General features: G+C 44.9%; 1 protein-coding gene and 1 long non-coding RNA gene across 2 annotated transcripts in view; one reads left to right on the forward strand and one right to left on the reverse strand.

Annotated features, from left to right (window-relative positions):
- Nucleotides 1-24014, forward strand: part of LOC140076634 (uncharacterized) — a 161658-nt gene that overhangs the window by 63322 nt on the left and 74322 nt on the right. The window lies entirely within an intron of this gene.
- LTBP4 (latent transforming growth factor beta binding protein 4) overlaps nucleotides 1-24014 on the reverse strand; it is a 69288-nt gene that overhangs the window by 43808 nt on the left and 1466 nt on the right. The window lies entirely within an intron of this gene.

A 24014-nucleotide genomic window follows, 5' to 3' on the forward strand; every position in this document is an offset into this window, starting at 1 on the left:
CTCATCTTAGGTAAATCTGACTCTTCTTTGCTCATTATCACATGACCTAGGAGGAGTTTTTTTTAGAGGTAAATAGGTGAGATTTCATTGCCTACCTGAGGGGGTGGTAGTTTATTGGGGTACAATCTGGTGGCAGAGTCCCTTTAGCATATATGTATAATACAGGCTATATAATGAATGAATACAGCTCTGACAGACACTCACCACCAGCACTTACATCCCAGGACGGGGAATTTGAGGACAGGGGATTTAGGAAAAAGGAAAGGATGAGGATTAAACATATAGAGCAGACAGAGCCATCTGTAATAGCTGACGGAGCGGTATGTATGTTATATACAAGAGTAGGGGCTGTGTCCTGGTGGGGGACACGAGGATCTGATTGATCAAAGCCTCCGATGTTGTGTTGGACCTTAGAGGACCTTATGTCTAGGACTCTTAGGGCATGTTTAGACGGCTGGTTTTTCATATATGTAGAAAATCTGCAGGGGAACCTGAGGCTGAGTGTTTTCTTAGACTGGGATACAGAATACATACAGTATTTATTGTGAAAATCCGCCATGTGAACACGTCCTTAGGTAGAAGTGTAGTCTAAAGCTACCGGGCCCAAGCACAAAATATGTACCCATCAAAGTTGACTGGTGAGGGTTGGATTGCTGGAGTCCCATTCTCACTAATAGGTGCCTATCCCCAGGACTCCCTGTGGAAGGGGGTGCCCGAAATACCCCAGCACCCTGCCCTCCATCACCCCAGTACTCTGCGGCAGGACACATGCTCAACCTCTCCCTCCATCAATAAGTGAGATCAATGGGATCTTCATTCTCCAGATTGCTGGGGGTCCTATTCAAGTGATTGGTGGGGGTCTGAGCAGTTGGACCCCCATAAATCAGCATGTTATCCCCTATATTATTGAATGGGATGCCTGTTGCTCCCCCCATTAGTGAGAATGGGGCCCCTGTTCTTGAGATCACTGGGAAATCCTGTTCACGTGATCGGTGGAGGTCTCGGCATTCGAACCCTAACTGATCGCGGTCAAATTTGGTACAACCCCTAAAATTATATTGAGTATCTGATGTCGGCCCTCTAAAGTTTTAGGCTTTAATTGAAGCAACCAAGGTGCCAATTAGGTTCTCTACTGTCAAGGGGGAGGTGTCAGGGTGTCTTCTCCAACACAGGACCACCCACTTGCCAATAGAGATTAATTATTATACCGGGTGGCAAAACTAATGGTACCGATTGCCCAGTAACAATTGACGTGAAAGAAAAAATACAATAATTGGAGCAGCGAATGTTCATTGATGCAAAGAGTTGGTGGAGCTGATGACAGGTCCTCTTTAATAACCCTCAGCTCTGAGAAAAAGCCACCCAAAATTTACTTATCTTATTTTTTTACCCTGAAAATCCCGATTCTCTATGTACAAGAAAGAAACAATTTTTTTTGTGCAGAACTATACACCCCCTGACCTGTATTCCAGATACACACCGCACTCCCAGAACAAGATGTGTCCCTGCGACGCTGGTTTCCGGTGTAGGTCGCTGGGATTAGTCCGTCTTTAGTTACTTGTATAAGCCATTAGTTATGATAATAAGCCCTCCGGGTGTACTGTCCCTAAGGGGTCACTCTGGACATGTGGTAAGTGCAGTGCTCTGTGTACTGTGACAGGTAATAAGTCAGAAATCTGTATATACTCCCAGTAATCCTCTGACATATAGACCTGAGCGGTGGGGAGAGTCACTGCACACACCGTCCTGTGCTGCCTCCTACCATGGAGCGTTAGGGAACTTTGTGTCCAATGCTTTATAGTATCTAATGGAGCGAACCGCAACAATTTCTTTTGGATTAGTACAGAATCAGACAAAGAACTCTGTGTTCCCCTGTATGGGAGTACATTAAGGACCTGCGCACCACTATGAGCTGCTTTGTAGCAGGACCGCTCCCCTCTGGTGGCAGGTTACTCAGTGGTGATCTAACCAATTAGGGTCAACCGGACTGACATCAAATTTTCCAAATTATATTTAATATTTGATTACTGAGAAGTCCTTTAGGTATATAAGACAGAGTGCGATAGATTATGATGATGCACCCTATATAAGTAACCATAGAACAGTGGTGGCGAACCTATGGCACGGGTGCCAGAGGCGGCACTCAGAGCCCTTTCTGTTGGCACCCAGGCCATCACATAGGTATATAAGACAGAGTGCGATAGATTATGATGATGCACCCTATATAAGTTACCATAGAACAGTGGTGGCGAACCTATGGCACGGGTGCCAGAGGCGGCACTCTGAGCCCTTTCTGTTGGCACCCGGGCCATCACACCAGAATGAAGTTCACCAGAAAGAACTCAAAGAATCTTCCTGCAGAATCTTCTTACAATGGTAGATGAATTTACAGTACTGCTTAAATTGCTGTGCTGGCACTTTGCAATAAATAAGTGGCCTTTGGTTAAAGTTTGGGCACTCAGGCTCTAAAAGGTTCGCCATCACTGCCATAGAACTTTAGTTTTTTATACACAGCTGTGTCCAGTGTTAGGTATTGGCCCTAGAGATCTGTGTATTAATATATCTGTGTGTATTGCTGTAAAAAAAATGATATTCCCGGTTTGTAGCCGGTCTTGGAGAACTATGGTGCACTGATATGTGAGATCTCTCCCTATGTCTGAGAAATAACCATATCAGGCTTCTGTTTAGATATTACAGCACTTTGAGTGCAGTTTAAATGCACAGATCTAAGACTCTATATAATTTAAATGCACAGAGCCTCTTAGTATATCTTAGTATAATTCCACCTACAATGTTGCAACAACAACTGTGAATGGTCCATGTGATGTACAGCTATGTGACGTGTTGTCCATGGTGCTGAACACAGCGCTGGAGGCGATGGATCCAGTCATTACCGACCTGCAATCTCTGTGTCACTTCCAGTCTTCGATATGACACCTCAGCAGTGCAAAACCGGGGGTTCCTAATTTTCTTTCGGTCTAATGTGTGTATTATTGGATGAACAGGGTGATTGTGGTTTATATCAGTGCGGAGCTTTGTATCCAGCATCAGGCAGCGTTATGCTATGTCCCTCTTATTACACACGTGTCCTGCAGTATTCCATGTGCTTTAGGTTTATCCATCGCCATATGTTTGTTTAGTCTGATGGCTACTTGGGGTAGGCGAGGGATGGCCTCCATCAGTATGGGTCACCAGGTTACATACAGGATAGGCTCCTTGGGTTTGTACTTAAGTTGAATGTGTATGTAAGTTGGAACTGTATATTTTATAATTGTAGATCCAGACATCTTTTTTTTTCTGCCCCGGTGACAATTGGATTTTTGACATTTTTTTCTGTAATTGGACCAAGGATTATCAATAAAGCTTCAGTACAGACACCTTACAGCTGATCATTGCAGCCTGGGACTATAGTAACATCCAGAGAGGTCACCAGAGGTCACAGGGGGGAGAGAGGTCCGTCTGTAACTAGGGGTCGTCTGTAAGTCGGGTGTCCTTAAGTCGGGGACTGCCTTTAGTTGATCAGTGGGCGCTAGTAGTGTGATCCGAATATAGGGAGATAGAACAACTAAAAGAAAGCAATACAGTCAATTTATGAGAACGCTTCAGCCCCCGTCTCCTTCTCTCCCAATCTTTCTGAACATTGTCAATTGACCTTCATGGTCTAAGAATATAGGGATATGATCCATTAGTCAAAAGAAGAGTCTCTTCTGACTCCTATGAGGGAAGCTAAGAGTCCTGATTACTCCACACACACACTTTTTGATCAGTGTGAGTACACAGTGAGTCACTGTGTGTATGGGCGGAGTAATCAGGACTCTCACTGTCAGTGACTGTGTGTGTGGGCGGAGTAATCAGGACTTTCACTGTCAGTCACTGTGTGTGTGGGCGGAGTAATCAGGACTCTCACTGTCAGTCACTGTGTGTGGGCTGAGTAATCAGGACTCTCACTGTCAGTCACTGTGTGTGGGCGGAGTAATCAGGACTTTCACTGTCAGTCACTGTGTGTGGGCGGAGTAATCAGGACTTTCACTGTCAGTCACTGTGTGTGGGCGGAGTAATCAGGACTTGCTGTCAGTCACTGTGTGTGGGCGGAGTAATCAGGACTCTCACTGTCAGTCACTGTGTATGGGCGGAGTAATCAGGACTCTCACTGTCAGTGACTGTGTGTGTGGGCGGAGTAATCAGGACTTTCACTGTCAGTCACTGTGTGTGTGGGCGGAGTAATCAGGACTCTCACTGTCAGTCACTGTGTGTGGGCAGAGGAATCAGGACTCTCACTGTCAGTCACTGTGTGTGGGCGGAGTAATCAGGACTCTCACATTACTGTGTGTGGGCAGAGTAATCAGGACTCTCACTGTCAATCACTGTGTGTGGGCGGAGTAATCAGAACTCTTACTGTCAATCACTGTGTGGGCGGAGTAATCAGGACTCTCACTGTCAATCACTGTGTGTGGGCGGAGTAATCAGGACTCTCACTGTCAGTCACTGTGTGTGGGTGCAGTAATCAGGACTCTCACTGTCAGTTACTGTGTGTGGGTGGAGTAATCAGGACTCTCACTGTCAATCACTCTTTGTGGGCAGAGTAATCAGGACTCTCACTGTCAGTCACTGTTAGTGGGCGGAGTAATCAGGACTCTCACTGTCAGTCACTGTGTGTGGGCAGAGTAATCAGGACTCTCACTGTCAGTCACTGTTAGTGGGTGGAGTAATCAGGACTCTCACTCTCAATCACTGTGTGTGGGAGGAGTAATCAGGACTCTCAATGTCAATCACTGTGTGTAGGAGGAGTAATCAGAACTTTCCCTGTCAATCACTGTGTGTGGGAGGAGTAATCAGGACTCTCACTGTGTGTGGGCGGAGTAATCAGGACTCTCACTGTCAATCACTGTGTGTGGGGGAGTAATCAGGACTCTCCCTGTCAGTCACTGTGTGTGGGAGAGGTAATCAGGACTCTTACTGTCACTCACTGTGTGGGTGGAGTAATCAGGACTCTCACTGTCACTCACTGTGTGTGGGCAGAGTAATCAGGACTCTCACTGTCACTCACTGTGTGTGGGCGGAGTAATCAGGACTCTCACTGTCAGTCACTCTGTGTGGGTAGAGTAATCAGGACTCTCACTGTCACTCACTGTGTGTGGGCAGAGTAATCAGGACTCTCACTGTCACTCACTGTGTGGGTGGAGTAATCAGGACTCTCACTGTCACTCACTGTGTGTGGGCAGAGTAATCAGGACTCTCACTGTCACTCACTGTGTGGGCGGAGTAATCAGGACTCTCACTGTCAGTCACTGTGTGTGGGCAGAGTAATCAGGACTCTCACTGTCACTCACTGTGTGTGGGCAGAGTAATCAGGACTCTCACTGTCAATCACTGTGTGTGGGGTAGTAATCAGGACTCTCACTGTCAGTCACTGTGTGTGGGAGACGTAATCAGGACTCTCACTGTCACTCACTGTGTGTGGGTGGAGTAATCAGGACTCTCACTGTCAGTCACTGTGTGTGGACTGAGTAATCAGGACTCTCACTGTCACTCACTGTGTGTGGGTGGAGTAATCAGGACTCTCACTGTCAGTCACTGTGTGTGGGCAGAGTAATCAGGACTCTTACTGTCAATCACTGTGTGTGGGCAGAGTAATCAGGACTCTCACTGTCACTCACTGTGTGTGGGTGGAGTAATCAGGACTCTCACTGTCAGTCACTGTGTGTGGGCAGAGTAATCAGGACTCTTACTGTCAATCACTGTGTGTGAGAGGAGTAATCAGGACTCTCACTGTCAGTGACTGTGTGTGGGCGGAGTAATCAGGACTCTCACTGTCAGTCACTGTGTGTGGGCAGAGTAATCAGGACTCTCACTGTCACTCACTGTGTGTGGGCAGAGTAATCAGGACTCTCACTGTCAGTCACTATGTGTGGGCGGAGTAATCAGGACTCTCACTGTCACTCACTGTGTGTGGGCGGAGTAATCAGGACTCTCACTGTCAGTCACTATGTGTGGGCGGAGTAATCAGGACTCTCACTGTCACTCACTGTGTGTGGGCGGAGTAATCAGGACTCTCCCTGTCAGTCACTGTGTGCGGGCGGAGTAATCAGGACTCTCACTGTCAGTCACTGTGTGCGGGCGGAGTAATCAGGACTCTCACTGTCAGTCACTGTGTGCGGGCGGAGTAATCAGGACTCTCACTGTCAATCGCTGTGTGTGGGCGGAGTAATCAGGACTCTCACTGTCAGTCACTGTGTGCGGGCGGAGTAATCAGGACTCTCACTGTCAGTCACTGTGTGTGGGTGGAGTAATCAGGACTCTTACTGTCAGTCACTGTGTGTGGGCGGAGTAATCAGGACTCTTACTGTCAATCACTGTGTGTGGGCGGAGTAATCAGGACTCTTACTGTCAATCACTGTGTGTGGGAGGAGTAATCAGGACTCTGTCAGTCACTGTGTGTGGGAGGAGTAATCAGGACTCTGTCAGTCACTCTGTATGGGCTGAGTAATCAGGACTCTCACTGTCAGTCACTCTGTATGGGCTGAGTAATCAGGACTCTTACTTTACCCTCACTCTCACTTCTATATCTATGGTACATATAAACACCTACTCTGTGTAACACTATAGAGCAGCCAATGGTCTCTGCTCGCTCTCAAAACCTCTAAAACTTTTCTGTTTTTGCAGAAACACTTCAGCCGGCAAAAGTCTATCGGGAATTGTTGCCAGGACACTTCCTGCTAAATGTTTATGCTGTGAATGGACATCATTATAGGGGCCGCCCTCGAAATCCCCCCAATCTCCCTGTACCATTTCCAAGCTTTGCTATTGTATACACATCAACAAGGGAACACATAACAGCGCACATTTTATTTTCCGAGGCTCGGATCCAGATGGAGACTGGAGCTGTTTACATGAATAATCGAGGCCCCTTCCTCCTGGGCTGATTAACCCTTCAGCTCCTGGACGTACAGTACAGACTTTTTCACAGTTTAATGCACTAGAGAGAAAAAATCTACGAAATTGGGTTGTATTCACCATTGTATAATTTAAACCTGATTGTCATGTTGAATGTAAAGTACATCCATAGGTAGATTATCTATATGCATCACCTTGTGTAGAGTATATATAGTCACGATTCAATATGAGTCTATCATGGCCAGAACACAAAGGCTCTAGCTCACATCCTTTAGTTGATCAAATGCAATGGATTGCAATAGAGAACACTTAAGGTGTCTCCTGTAGGACAATCCACAGCAACACAGGGATATTATCCCTTAGGCCGGCGGCACACGTGGCGCTTTGAACCCGTTTTTGGGCCGTTTTTAAGCAGTCAGTTAAAAAATGCATGCGTTTTTTTTTAAAACACATCCGTTTTTGACCCGTTTTAATTAAGATAATTGGTAAAACCGGTCAAAAACGCATGCGTTCTTTAACAGACTGCTTAAAAACGGCCCTAAAACGGGTTAAAAAGGCCACGTGTGCCGCCGGCCTTAGGCCTCATGTACACTTGTATGCAGTTTGTACAATTGTTTGCAATTGTTTAGTACAATCGTTTGCGCTTGGTACAATTGTTTGCACTTGGTACAGACATTTGCACTTGGTACAATTGTTTGCGCTTGGTACAATTGTTTGCACTTGGTACAGACATTTGCACTTGGTACAATTGTTTGCACTTGGTACAGACATTTGCACTTGGTACAATTGTTTGCACTTGGTACAATTGTTTGCACTTGGTACAATTGTTTGCACTTGGTACATTTGTTTGCACTTGGTACATTTGTTTGCACTTGGTACAGACCTTTGCACTTGGTACAGACGCTTGCACTTGGTACAGACGCTTGCACTTGGTACAGACGTTTGCACTTGGTACATTTGTTTGTACTTGGTACATTTTTTTGCACTTGGTACAGACGCTTGCACTTGGTACAATTGTTTGCACTTGGTACAGACCTTTGCACTTGGTACAGACGCTTGCACTTGCTACAATTGTTTGCACTTGGTACATTTGTTTGCACTTGGTACATTTGTTTGCACTTGGTACAGACCTTTGCACTTGGTACAGACCTTTGCACTTGGTACAGACCTTTGCACTTGGTACAGACGCTTGCACTTGGTACAATTGTTTGCACTTGGTACAGACGCTTGCACTTGCTACAATGGTTTGCACTTGGTACAGACGCTTGCACTTGGTACAGACGCTTGCACTTGGTACAGACGCTTGCACTTGGTACAATCGTTTGCACTTGGTACAATTGTTTGCACTTGGTACAGACGCTTGCACTTGGTACAATGGTTTGCACTTGGTACAGACCTTTGCACTTGGTACAGACCTTTGCACTTGGTACAGACGCTTGCACTTGGTACAATTGTTTGCACTTGGTACAGACGCTTGCACTTGGTACAATGGTTTGCACTTGGTACAGACGCTTGCACTTGGTACAATTGCTTGCACTTGGTACGATTGTTTGCACTTTGCAGAACGCAACCAGTGGACATTGGCAGCTAACAGGGCATTGGTGGGTGGACGCTTCACGCTTGCCAATATGGCCGACAAGCAAATTTGTTCTGAAATAGGACCTGCTCTATAATTCGCGCTTTCATGGGATGGTGACATGGTGCATGCGCTGTGCCTGACTGCACTGTGAATGGGCACAATAGGAATCAATAAGAGGCGCAAATTAGCTGCCGTTTGTGCAGCGAGCTCACAGCACCCAAATTATATGCATTCTGATAGCTCTGCAATGCACGTGAGTCCATGAATCATAGTGAAGTATGATGCAAGGAGTCCCTGGTGGAACTGCAGTGACAAACTGTTACCTGAGGCACACTTACATGACATTTCTTTATCAGAACTATTGTGTTATTTTCTGTATATTTATGTTTTATACCTTTACATACACATCTGTCTGCACCAGTGTAGCTTTCCATTGCTGTTTAAAGCTAAAAATATGCAGCGATGACAACACTAAACCTTGAAGGAATTATTAATAAGACTTTATTAATAGCCTCAGACCGGATTGGATTTGCCAGCTTTTTCTGCATTATTTCCATTCCTGGGCGTGAGAGAGCTGGGTGGGGGTCTGGCTCTCACGGGGTCTCCCTAATCGTGTCTGAGTGCTTTGACAACTTTAATCTACATGAGTAATGGCCGCCTGCATGGATTCTGATAAACTCCTAGCACAAAAAAAATTTGGCTCCGAAGTCCCGACACCTGCTTAGTGTTACCCGGCTAGAAGGTTTTATCAGACATGAAGACGGACAGGTGTCCTAACGAGGCGGAGGGGGATGTATCTTACAGTATCTGTCTTCACAAGATCTAATAATGGGCAGAGCTGAAAACTTAGGTGGAGCAAGAAGAAGTTAGGAACATGTAAGTCAAAAAGTTACAAATTGACACGAATAAAATGACCCCCCATTTATCACATTGTCTAAGCCACTATAATAAATACACCAAAGGAGCTCAAAAAACTCTCTGAAACACTGGAGGAGCATCTGCCCCAGTGACTGTATGAGAAGGAGACTAGTTGTGGCCAATGCCCTGAAGGCAAAGCACCAGTTTTACCTGCAGACATTTGCAGGTGGACAGTTTTTGATGGGTTAAAGTTGCAATAACGGATATGGCAGTGATTGAAGACGATATCATGAGCCAAGCTGAGACAACACGTTTTATCGAGGATTCCCGGCGTGTCCTTCCATTGTATCCCTCACATTGTATCCCAGTGCTTAGATAGTGGAATATGTCGCCCGGTGCCTTCTCCTCCCTGAATACCGGAAGAGGAGTGAATATTTTCTGGTAGCTGACAATGTTTGGGGTGTTTCCCCCTTTTCTGTACAGTGACATCACTGGGTTCCTCCCTCCTGTGGAGCGATATATACGCGGAGGCCGCAGAAAGAAGCTGTACTGCTGCATCTGCCCCCTATAGACTCCAATGGCCTCCGCTGAGCGTACATCACGCAGCAGGATGGAAAGATGTAGCTTGCTGCACAGTACATGACGTCTACTGGCCGGGCACAGACTCCATCTGCCACTATATGCCAATGTATACGCTTCCCGGCCTATATATCCTGAGCATATGTAAATGTAACACCACTAGCCACGTGGGTTTTTATACGTTTCCCCCTCTAGCCAAATTGTATATACCAGGGAAACTCAGCTCTTAAAGGTCTTCCCTGCAAAGTCTTTCCTTTAAAGGGGTTGTCCTCTTTCAGCAAAATATGGTTATGGATTGTGTAAGGGAAAGTTATACCAGTTTTCAAAATACTTTCTAAATCAATTCCCCAAGGTTTTCTAGAATATATGGTTTCTAGAACAGAAAGTGGACAACCCCTTTAAATGAATCAAAGATCTAACTCGCTGCTCTGTACCGCTACAGTCACAAGCCTGATGGATGTCAGTCCAGCCTCACATATTACTCTGCCAAGTATAACGCTGCCACCTAGAAAAATATTCCCATGCCTATAATCACCTATAATAGCTGCACCTTAAATAAAAGTGCTAAGTCTTATGTCCAGGGCTGTGTCAGATGCCAAGTATAACATCCATGGCTGCCAGATATAATAATGTCACGCCTGGTGCCAAGTACAATAAGGCTAATGGCGCCAGATAGAGAATGCATGTCTAATGGCCGGTATTATATAGTCACAATCACTCGAGGTCACAGACCTAAACTATGACACATGATACAGTATAATGCGACCTTTGTGCCCTGGGTCATAGTGCAACCTCTATAAATGATGGGTGCCTATGTTATGGACATATGTTTGCGCCAAGTCCATCCATGGGTGAACACAACAATGGGGGACATTTACTAAGGGCCCGAATCAGTATTTTTCATCGGGTTTCCCAAATATTACGGATTTGCGCCGGTTTTTCCCTGAATTGCCCCGGGTTTTTGGCGCACGCGATCGGATTGTGGCGCATCAGCGCTGGCATGCATGCAACGGAAATCGTGGGTGTGGCCATCGGAAAACCAGACGGATTTGGAAAAACCGCGGAATTTTAAAACAAAAAATGTGTCGCTTGACACGCACTTACCTGCACCAAGAAATAGAAGGGGAACTCCAGTGGACTTCAGCGAAGCAGCGACATCTGGTGGACATTGGGCGCACTAACTTAGTGAATCCCGGCAGAACCCGAATAAGCGTCGGAGAACGCGCCGCTGGATCGCGACCGGGTAAGTAAATGTGCCCCAATGGGTCTTGCAGGAGCACTTCCAGTCCAGCAGTGAGGCACGTAAGTAGTTTCCTTTAAGAAGATAGAATCATGGCCCACAATGAAATATTTGGCAAGCAACAAGCGCCAACTTCTTGATACAACGTAACACTTGTCCATGGTGTTCTGCCCAGTGTCAGGAAGACACTAGATAAAGCTCTTCTGGCTATTGTATTTCCTTAGTTATCATAGTTATGGGTGCTGTCCATGGTATGGGGACCTGTATTATACTATGACATAGCCTAATGCCACTGGTAAGGGTTAGGGGCAGGGGTACAACACAGGGGAGGCTGGAGGCTATGCGCACCAGAGGGTGGCCACTTCTGCCAAGAGTTTTTGGATATAAGACTAGTAAAGAAGACTGGAAAGCCTATGATGTTGGTTAGTAGATCTGCTTGTGATTATCCTAAGTGCTGATTCCTCTCCCGCAGAGAGACACATGTTCCAGGAGGTCCTTTACCTCATTACAAATGTGACATTCCACCCATACCACCAAATTACTGCCCACTGGGTGAGCACATGGAAACACAGAGCCATGTGCCGGCACCCTCCCTACACCGTGCGTTATGTATCTGATTGGCTTAAAGGGAGGAACCCACTTTGAGTTTTGGTGTGGGGCAGAGGGGGTGACATAACTGGCAGGGGGCCCATCATAGTGTCAGAGCGGCTGAGGGCTACGTCTCCAGCTATGAGCTCACACGGCTGATATTCCACAGGGGCGCCGCGTGCGTTATATCCAGCTAACAAGTGCGTTACATGAAAGCCAGAAAACCAGTTCTGTAGTTAATAAACTTCAGCTCAAGACAAGAGACGCTGATTAGGGAGGACGCAAGAGATCGCGGTACTGTGGGTGCAGGTGGAGGGTTCAAACAAGTTCAGTCATGTTTTATACGGATACTGGAAATTTGATTTCTCGCCCGAAATTTCAGCCTCATTATCGATTTTGGGAATATAAAGAGTTCAGCTCCAGCCTTCTCCTGCTAATCACCTCCTCCCACCCAAAACATGAAAATTGAACTTTGAGAATCTAACAGATGTATCTTGTGCCCATTCATTTCGATGTTATATTTAGGTGGATTCAGACATCATACTGCAATGGTCGCAGGGGTTATAGTCGCATCCAGGCTGGGGTGTCCATGGGGCCACAAAGACCCTTCCATCCTTATAAGAAAAGTATTGTATTGTACATTTGACTGGGGGGGGGGGGGTTCTAAAACTTAAAGACGATCTGACACCTCTCACATCTTGTCTGTTTAAATGGTCATTTACAAACTGGGCAGATATCAACATTAAAATTGAAAAGAAGAAACTTTATAATTAATCTGACTATTTTCCTACATATTTTGGCTCTTATTATCCTCCCCTCCCCCTTCCTAACTTTTTAGAACCATTGCTGAATTCTATCTTGCTAGCAACAAGACAGACAAAAGCTAACCGTGGTGTCACAGCATAGGGGAGGGGGCAGGGAGTGCCAGCAGCTAGGGGTCTATCTACCAGCATAGAGAGAACTGGACCAGAGATAAGGGTCGCTAGACAATGCAGATCACATCATGAACACAAACTATTTTACTTCTCATGAATATACACTGGACTGATACTGATAGCTTCAATGTGTTCCTAATAATATAGCAGTGGTGCCCAACCTTTTTGTAATCAGGGATCTCCCCCAATGACTGGCTGCAAGTAAACATTTTTGGGGACTAGTAGTTTCCTCCTATTGTCCCAGGGAAAAAATAGGACTTGTATCTAACATTAAGTTTGATACGTTGTATCTACCATTCACTTCCTTTGTACAGTTATGTGTTAAAGCTTATTGACTCCTCCATAAAGTTGGGGTAAAGAGGATTAGGATCTGTGACAGAAGCACCGATATGTGCTAAAACATTCCCAATCATTATAAACCTCTTTACCTCCTAAACTTTATGGATGAGTGATATTTCCATAGCACAGTCATGTGCTCAAAGATATTCAATCATCCTAAATCTTGTTACATAGACTTTATGAATGAAAGATATTTCCTTAGCACAGTTATGTGTGACAGCTTATTGACTCCTCCATAAAGTTGGGGTAAAGAGGTTTAGGATTATTGAATATGCTTTAGCACATAATTGCCAATCATCCTAAATATCTGTCAGATATCTTAAAACTCTTTACCCCAACTTTATGAAGAATTGAAATTCACTTATCTTAAAGCAATTTTAATCAACTTTATGGATGAGTGTAATTCCTTTAGCCTATCTATGTGCAATCCCCCTGTGCTATCATACTAAGTGCCTTTACCCTCATGTTAAAGGTGAGTGACTATCAGCATTGCTATGAGTACAAGCCGTGGTCTCCAACCATTTTGTAACCAGAGACCAGCAGCACACAAAATCTTTCCCAGGAACCAGTGGGGATGCCCCCGACATGATTCCAGTTGAAAAATAAATCGCTATCTCGCTCTTACACCTAATCCCAACATAGTATCACCACCATTTGATTGCCCCAATGCTCTAAACTGCACCCCTTATTGACTACATAGTATAATGCCCCGTTATGATTTCCTTTCCTTCTGCAGCAGTTCTCTCCTCTGAGACGCTATATGATGACATCATCATGCGTTCCGGCTTGAGAACCGAGCGCATAGCTATAACACCAAGAAAAGCAGAGGATAGGACTGCTGCAGGGGGAATGGGGAAAGGTAAGTACCACCCTCCCTCCATTGTGCCTTGAAATCTGGCACTCGCCAGCGGCCTCCTCCTCTTCTCTACCCAAAATATGCACGACTGTGAAGGCTACAGGCACGTTGTGATGACATCATTGTGCCTGCTGGCTTTAGAACTGAGAGCTGCGACAGAGAAGAGAACTTCTGCACGGGAAACCTTTATAGGGGAGTATTGGATTATTTGTTTGGTTGTGACTCGATACCTGGTGGTCCATGGCCCAGGCTTGGGCTTTGGCCTAGCAGTAGGTGACTTTGTAATACATCAATACTGGAGCATATTTTTCTAGTCCTCTCTCCTAAAAATATGGTCGTGGGAACAAGAGAGGGGGCCAAAACCTTCCAGCCACACTTATTTCATTGTCTACAGTAGTACGGCTGTCCATGACCCATGATGTGACTCAAGGAATCTGAAGATACGGCCAGAGCTGACATGGAACTGGTAAAAGTCTACAAGGAATGCAAAAGATGTCTGCGTCTTCAGAATATGCCAGTTATTTATGCACTTAAATGGAACCTGTCATGAGGAGCTCTTTCTCTGGCTTCCCTTGTGTCCCCATAGAGAATAGTGTGCACATTGCCAAAGCGGTTTTATAATGAAACTGTCTCTTTCCGATAAAAAGAAAAGTTAGATGAAAGTTCACTTTTCACTCGGCAGAGCTGTGTCCCGTGGGAGTGGCCAGTGAGGAGCGGTTACTCCGCCCTCGGGAAACTCATGTGTCTATTTCAAATTTTAAAAAACAACCATCTCCCTCCTATTTGAAATTGACACATGACAGAGTTTCCCAAGGGCGGAGAAGCTGCACACTGGCCACTCCCACGGGACACAGCTCTGCAGAGAGAAAAGGGAACTTTCATCTAACTTTTCTTTTTATCGGAAAGAGACAGTTTTATTATAAAGACACTTTGGCAATGTGCACATTATTCTCTATGGGGACTTGGGGGAGCCAGGAAAAAGGCTCCTGATGACAGGTTCCCTTTAAAATGTGTCTGTTGTGTTTGAATTATTATTCCTTGCCATGATGTGACCTTCACTTATATGGAATGTGCTTTGAGACCTGCAGATGGTCCTCTCACCTGACGTTCATTACATCTGGAGACGGGATTTTCCAGCCAAGTTAACGTACTCCATTCTTTATTAACATAATTTTGGTCTGACTAGAGACGGAGTAACTTGACCCCTCTCTATGAGCGGACGTGACCTCTAGAAATATCATAGCGAACCTCTCCAGACATTGGCACAACCTCTGCAGGATCAGAGAAAACTGAGGTGAGGATCATCTGCTCAACAAAATAGCAATATCTGGACAATGGCAACTTTCATAAATGATACATCGTGGTCTCAGAAGAAAACAATGAGGCCTCACACAAAAATTGTAGCATTTCTTTTTTTACAGTGCAAACTTCTGAGTTGTTTTGGCCGAGATCCCTCACAATTGAGCAAAACTTGGCAGATGGTGAGACGCGAGGGCTTGACCTTCATGTGCTTTTTAATCAACTATTTCTGCAAGAAATAGAATAATGGAAGAATAGAAGATTTTTCTTCATATGTCATTCCCTTGTTCCTGGTGTTGTGCTTATCTCTAGGTGGAACAATTTCTTATGGTTCACAAAGAGCCGTACCCCAAAAAGCCACCTAGAAGCTGTGCCCAAATAAAAACGCTACATAAGTGTTCCAAAAAGCTTAACCTCCCTGAATTTTGGGTTCAAGGTTTAGGTAACGTTGTCTCAAAATCAGATTTATAATTCTATAAAATGAGCCTATTCCCAGTCTATAGAGTGAAGGTCTAGAGAGGACCACTGCTGCCATGGGGAACCCTATTGTACGGTAAATATGTGATATATTCTGTAACACAGGTTTTAATGGAGAACCCCTTTGACAAAAAATGCTCCATTAGATCTGCTTTTACCAAAACCACTGCTCGGAAGTATCCAGGCACCACAGAAGGGGCGTAACTTGAGGGGGTGCAGTGGTTGCGGTCGCACCAGGGCCGAAGAGGTTTAGGGGGCCCTTATGGTGTCACTTTCCCATATGAGAAGACTATTACTATAAACCCTACATTATAGTCGGGGGCCCGGCACAGACTTTGCACTGGGGCCCATCAGGCATTTTTTGGTTCGAAAACGAAAACTCATATCAAAGTTTACCCTTCTCTCACTTCTGCCGTGTCCAAGGGGTGTGCCCAGTGAGGAGCGGTTTCCCATCCTCAGGAAAAAAGCGATTTGCATACCCGCCTCACTGCCCGGGCGCAGTGCGGCCCATGCACAGATGGATGCATGTCTGCATGGCGATGCCGGGGCAGATTAGAATGGCATACAGGGGGGGGAAGCTTGGAGGGAGGTGGGTGGTTTTTGTTTTTTGGAATGTGGGGAGGACTCCTTTTCACAGGACACACCCCTGGGACATGGCTACATCATGCACACGCCGGCTCTGTGACTTGGTGAAGACAATTAAGGGTGCGGCCACACGTTGCAGTTAAAAATGCATCGCAATTAGTTTTGGGTTGGTTTTAGGTGCTACGACTTATTTTAACAAGTGAAAGACATCAAATCAACAGGTGAATGACATTTGTGGAACAAATTTTCTCCTTCAAAATCAAATTCACCCGTTCACCTCATGTCTTTCACCTGTGAAATTGACAAAACTGCACCTAAAACCCCCTCAAACCTGATTGCAATGCAGTTTTATCTGCAACGTGTGACTGCACCCTGAGGGGTTAGATGAATGAGGGTGATGTCACACATGGCGTTTTTAGGGCGTTTTTAGAGCGTTTTCAGATGGTAAAAAATGCATCTAAAAACCGCCCAAAAGCGGACTATAAACGCTGTGTGACATCCCCCTGAGGGCTCAGAGAGAAGACGATGATTGGCATCAGATGGTGATTTAACTTTACAAACTAAATGTGGAACTTTTCAGGCATCGGGGATAACATTAGGTATGTTTACTTAATACGCGTTACTTTAAGTGACAGGTTCCCTTTAAGCAAAGAATCCTCTAATCTGACTCAATATATAATGCAATCTGTCAGACTTTTTGCATTTCTCATTTTACTTCATTCTCACTACATTCAGAATAGACTTTGGTGAATATGACTGGAGCGTCATCACCTCTTACTATGTACAGCCGGTACATACAGTATTATAGGAGTTGTTACAATACATAGAGCTGGGCTGCTGTATCTAAGCTGCCATTATGTAAGGATCAACTATACATGGAGATGAGCTGCTGTATCTAAGCTTCCTTATATAGGTTTTCACTTAAAATAGAGCTAGCTGCTGTATCTAAGCTGGCATGATGTAAGCATCCACTTCACATAAAGCTGAGCTGCTGTATCTAAGCTGCCATGCATCCACTTTACGTAGAACTGAGCTGTTAAGGGTGATGCCACACATGGCGTTTTGAACCCGTTTTTGGTCCGTTTTTAACCCTTTCAGGACCTGGCCTTTTTTTTTTTTTCATTTTCATTTTTTACTCCCTATGATCAAAAATCATTATTTTTCCATGTACAGAGCTGTGTGACGGCTTATTTTCTGCGTAACAAATTGCACTTCATAGAGATGGTATTGAATATTCCATGCCGTGTACTAGGAAGCGGGAAAAAAATCCAAATGCAGTGAAATTGGTAAAAAAATGCATTTGTGCCGCCTTCTTGTGGGCTTGGATCTTACGGATTTCACTGTGCGCCCCAAATGACACGTCTACTTTATTCTTTGGGTCGGTACGATTACAGGGATACCAAATTTGTATAGGTTTTATAATGTTTTCATACATTTAATAAAATTAAAACCTCCTGTACAAAATTTTTTTTGGGGATTTTGCCATCTTCTGGCGCTAATAACTTTTTTATACTTTGGTGTACTGAGCTGTGGGTGGTGCCGTTTTTTGCGGATTTTGATGACGTTTACAATGTTATCAATTTTAGGACTGTTCGACCTTGTGATCACTTTTTATAGAATTTTTTAATTTTTTTAAATGACAAAAAAAGTGCCATTTTCGACTTTGGGCGCGATTTTCCGTTATGGGATTAAACGCAGTGAAAAACCGTTATCATATTTTGATAGATCGGGCATTTTCGGACGCGTCGATACCTGATTTGTTTAGGATTTTTACTGTTTATTTATATTTATATCAGTTCTAGGGAAAGGGGGGTGATTTGAGTTTTTAGGGTTTTTTATTATAATTTTTTTTTTTTAACTTTTTTTTATTTTTAGTACTTTTCAGACTCCCTAGGGTACTTTAACCCTAGGGGGTCTGCACGATCCTATCATATACTGCCATACTACAGTATGGCAGTATATGGGGATTTTACTACTCATACATTACAATGTGCACTGATAGCACATTGTAATGTATGGGTTAACCCGAAGTAGCCTCGGGTCTTCGCGAGACCCGAGGTTACCATGGCGACGGATCGCTGCTCCCCGATGACGTCACGGGGAGCGGCGATCCTCGAAAAGATGGCGGCGCCCACGCGCCGCCATCCTTTTGAAGCCGCCGGCAGCATTGCCAGCGGCGGTCGAGGTGCTGGCACCGATCGCGAGTGTTACCGATAAGCCTTTGCTGCAATATGCAGCAAAGACTTACCGGCTACGGAGAGGGCTCAGCGCGTGAGCCCTCTCCATGCACCCGCGGCCGACCCGTGACGTGCTATTACGTCACGGGTCGTGAAAAGGTTAAGTAGTCCGTTAAAAAATGCATGCGTTTTTTGAAAAAGCATCCATTTTTGACAGGTTTTACCAATTATCTTTTTTTTAACGCATGGTGTTTTTTAACAGACTGCTTAAAAAACGGACCAAAAACGGGTTCAAAACGCCATGTGTGGCATCACCCTGAATCTCAGTTGCCATTACACAGGTTTCTACTATACATAGAGTTGAGCTGCTGTATCTAAGCTGCCATGATGTAAGCATCCACTTCACATAAAGCTGAGCTGCTGTATCTAAGCTGCCATTACACAGGTTTCTACTATACATAGAGTTGAGCTGCTGTATCTAAGCTGCCATTACACAGGTTTCTACTATACATAGAGTTGAGCTGCTGTATCTAAGCTGCCATTACACAGGTTTCTACTATACATAGAGTTTTGCTGCTGTATCTAAGCTGCCTTATCAGTAACTCTGTATATATATGAATATACTGCAGGGGCTAATACTTTACCAATACATCATATTAAAAGGTACTAATGGACACGAGAAACAGTCCTTAATGCAATGGGGCACATTTACTTACCTGGTCCATTCCCGTTCCAGCGGCGGCTTCTCTGACGAGCGTTCGGGTCTTCCGGTGATTCATGAAGGTCCTGCGCCCGATGTCCACCAGGTGGCGCTGCTGCGCCGAAGTCCGCTGAGGTGCCCCGGAGTTCATGGTCTTCAGCGTGGTGCATGTGTGTATGGCCCGTGCGACCAATTTTTTTTTTTAAATGCGGCGGTTTTTCAGAATCCGTCGGGTTACCGTTTGGCCACGCCCCCCGATTTCCGTCACGTGCATGCCAGCGCCGATGCGCCACAAACCGATCGCGTGCGCCAAAATCCCAGGGCAATTCAGGGAAAATCGGCGCAAATCGGAAATATTCGGGTAACACGTTGGGAAAACACGAATCGGGCCCTTAGTAAATGACCCCCAATGTCTTCTATGTTGTGTCCTACAATGGGACATTTGCATTTCGGTTCTGTTTGGTATCACCATGAAGCCTGTAATCAGATCAGACATCACAGAGGACGGGATGATATCAGCAATGCAGGAAACCAGATGTCAATTTTTGTATAAACAAGGAATATGCAGAACAACTTTGTACAACACCCCCCCCCCCCCCATGAGCGGAATATGAAACATCTGCCCGATCCGAAAGAGAGCAGAATCATTCAACACTAATTTATGACATGGAGCGGATATCAACCACCAACACATAATACATCACTTTACTAGTAATAAAGGCAGGGGATACCCAATAATATTAATAACCCCAATTCCAACATTATAATAATGTGAGATGCTTCGGGTCCACATCCACCACGTCAAGGTTTGGTCCAACATTCATAGCAGACAGGGGCGTAACTATTTATGTATCAAATCACATGAAGTCACTGCATGCCTCCATGGAGACATGGAAGAAGTAGAAATTTGTGGATGCTGCTGTGATTTCATGTGATCAGATACATACATGGGGTGGATTTTGCAATAGTTAGAGAACAACTTTGTACAACACCCCCCCCCCCCTCCCCATGGGCTGAATATGAAACATCTGTCCTATCCGAAAGAGAGCAGAATCATTAAACACTAATTTATGACATGGAGCGGATATATAGCACTTACACATAATACATCACTTTACTAGTAATACAAGCAGGGGATACCCAATAATATTAATAAGGTTTGGTCCAACATTCATAGCAGACAGGGGCGTAACTACAGGGGCAGCAGCCATAGCAGATGCAATGGGTCCCGCAGTGTCAGGGGGCCCAGCATCTATTGGGTGTGTATATGCTGTATGTGTGTGTGTGATGTGTATATACAGCCAGATTCATCAGGAATCAGAGAGGTTGTGTCCTTCACGTCCAGCAGCCCCAGCCATTGCCTCATTCTTACCATTCAGCACTGCACGTCATGTGACCAGGGTGATGTCATCTACGGTCCTTTACCCACTAACTTATGCAAAGTCTTCTCCATTTATGTATCAAATCACATGGAGTCACTGCATGCCTCCATGGAGACATGGAAGAAGTAGAAGTTTGTGGATGCTGCTGTGATTTCATGTGATCAGATACATACATGGGGTGGATTTTGCAATAGTTAGTGGGTAGTTAGTAGATGACATCACGCTGGTCACATGACATAAAGTGCTGAATTGTGAGAAGGAGACATGGGAAGGAGTAGTTGGACTTGATGGAGCAGAACACACCCCCTCTGAAGGAGCCAGGTGAGATAATAAAGTTGATTTTATGGGGATGTGCAAGTAGGGTGGCATTTAGTTAATAGGGCTCTATGGGAACCTGTCACTGGCTGTATTTGCGAAAAATGTGACAACAGGTTTCCTTAAAGGGGTTGTCCGAGACCTGAAAAAAATGATATGTGGCTGGGAGTGCTGTATCATGCGCTGAGATGGGGGTGGTTGGGCGTAGCTGGCCACATGGGCACAGCTTCCGTGCCCCTGTAAACAAACAGGGGCACGACCCTGGAGGCGGCGGCGCAGAACACTGGGAGGGACCGGGAGCCCCTTCCCGGCCACATATTTTTTTTAAGGTCTTGGACAACCCCTTTAAATATTATACCAAAAGCATGGGATTATATGCAAGATATGGACATCTGAGTTGATACTCTCTATCCAGCCTCTAAAAGTGACTGATCTCAGACAAAAAGTTACTCATCTTTGCTCAGTTGCACGTGAATTTGGTGGTGATTTTGCATTGGTAAACTGGCAAGATTGAATATAGAAGACAGAATGCTAGATAGGACATTTCATACCCTACCTGAGGGTATAGCCTGGTGACAGGTTCCCTTTAAAGGGGTTTGCTGTTTTACCATCGAGAATGGTGATTTTGGTCACTTAAGTGCATTAGTAATATCATAGATCCTATTCTTTGGAGCACCAATATGTCGAAACATTAGACTTCTTGTTGGCTATGGGCTACATGGATAAGTTCTGCAGAACTATTGTACATTTACATATAGATGTCACCTGACGCGTTTCATCACCTTATAATATGAGGGATGTTTCAATCTGTACTTTATGAACTGCGCTTGACCTCCGCAGATAAGTAAATCCATACTTTTTCCAAATACCTTCCGAAATGAGGCTCTGGTTTGGACTTGTACTCGCTCATATATATGAGAGCTGTTTATTGTGAGATTGTCAGAGCGGAATGAAACCTTTCATTATTCTTCCATCTTGTTTATTTCACATCCATTATCCCGTGTAACCTTCCATGAACATCCTGCATGACATCATATCGCTGCACTACACGCGCCCAGGCCGCTCACTAACCCAAATTCCTGGGAGGATGTTGAGGAAATCCTTTCAGCCAGAACATGGTCGGAATTTAAAGTGGCATCGCACCAAAGTGATACAAGTGTAACAGATAAGAAGAGCTGCTGATATATGTATGGAAATGTCACTGTCAGTCCTGAGGAGTGGAGGTTTAGTCAGATAGGGATGTGAGCAGACATTCATCTGTCACTATTATCTCATTACAGGAAACCTGCTCTATAACATGCTGCCTGTACATAGGACACAGCTCCTGCTCTATAACATGCTGCCTGTACATAGGACACTATGAGCAATCTCCTCAGCTCATTCTGCTCTATAACATATTTGCAGCAAATAGGACACTTTACAGTCAGCTCAGCTCCTCCTGCTCTATAACATGCTGCCTGCAGATAGGACACTATGTGCAATCTACTCAGCTCCTCCTGCTTTATAACATATTTCCATCTGCTTCTTGCAGATAGGACACAGCTCCTCCTGCTCTGTAATGTATTTCCAGGAAATAGGACACTATGTACAATCTGCTCAGCTCCTCCTGCTCTATAACATACTGCCTGCAGATAGGACACTATGTACAATCTGCTCAGCCTCTCCTGCTCTATAACATGCTGCCAGCAGGTAGGACCCTATGTATAATCTACTCAGCTCCTTCTGCTCCATACCATGCCGTCTGTAGATAGGACACTATGTACAATCTGCTCAGCTCCTGCTGCTCTATAACATGGTGCCTGCAGATAGGACACTATGTACAATCTGCTCAGCTCCTCCTGCTCTATAACATGCTGCCTGCAGATAGGACACTATGATCTCCTAAGCTCCTCCTGCTCTATAACATGCTGCCTGCATATAGGACACTATGTACAATCTGCTCAGCTCCTCCTGCTCTATAACATGGTGCCTGCAGATAGGACACTATGTACAATCTGCTCAGCTCCTCCTGCTCTATAACATGGTGCCTGCAGATAGGACACTATGTACAATCTGCTCAGCTCCTCCTGCTCTATAACATGCTGCCTGCAGATAGGACACTATGTACAATCTGCTCAGCTCCTCCTGCTCTATAACATGCTGCCTGCAGATAGGACACTATGTACAATCTGCTCAGCTCCTCCTGCTCTATAACATGCTGCCTGCAGATAGGACACTATGTACAATCTGCTCAGCTCCTCCTGCTCTATAACATGCTGCCTGCAGATAGGACACTATGATCTCCTAAGCTCCTCCTTTTCTATAACATGCTGCCTGCAGATAGGACACTGTGTACAATCTGCACAGCTCCTCCTGCTCTATAACATGCTGCCTGCAGATAGGACACTATGTACAATCTGCTCAGCTCCTCCTGCTCTATAACATGCTGCCTGCAGATAGGACACTATGTACAATCTGCTCAGCTCCTCCTGCTCTATAACATGCTGCCTGCAGATAGGACACTATGATCTCCTAAGCTCCTCCTTTTCTATAACATGCTGCCTGCAGATAGGACACTATGTACAATCTGCACAGCTCCTCCTGCTCTATAACATGCTGCCTGCAGATAGGACACTATGATGTCCTAAGCTCCTCCTTTTCTATAACATGCTGCCTGCAGATAGGACACTATGATGTCCTAAGCTCCTCCTTTTCTATAACATGCTGCCTGTAGAATCAATGTAACCAAGTATCACGTGTCCATCTGCTGAATGTTCTAGTTCTCTTATAGTGACCATCGCCCACTATGTGTGGGAATAGATGTCACATTAGGTAAAGGTTCTCTCCCTCTGACTAGTTTGTAAACTACTTTTTAATGATCTTTAAAGCAAAACTTGTTATAATCTCATCCACTAAACTGAAACCCTGTAGCGGAGCACATCCCACATTTCCAATTCATTGTGCAACAACATTTTTTACTTCCTACTTGAAATATTTTGTAAAACATCTTTAAAAAAAGGGGGTGAAGCATCGAGCCAAATCCTATAAAGAATGTAGAATAGGGGAGCGTCTAACATACAATGTTACCGTGTTATCTGCATCCGTCTATACTGAGCCCCATGCTGTTAATGTTTACGCATCCTATAACCCTCCCCCCCCCCCCTGACATTCGCTGTATCAAAACTACAATCTTTAAAAGTTTACAAATAGTTTTGCAACAATGTAAAAGTCT

Source organism: Engystomops pustulosus, chromosome 9, assembly GCF_040894005.1.
Source record: "Engystomops pustulosus chromosome 9, aEngPut4.maternal, whole genome shotgun sequence".
Taxonomy (NCBI): domain Eukaryota; kingdom Metazoa; phylum Chordata; class Amphibia; order Anura; family Leptodactylidae; genus Engystomops; species Engystomops pustulosus.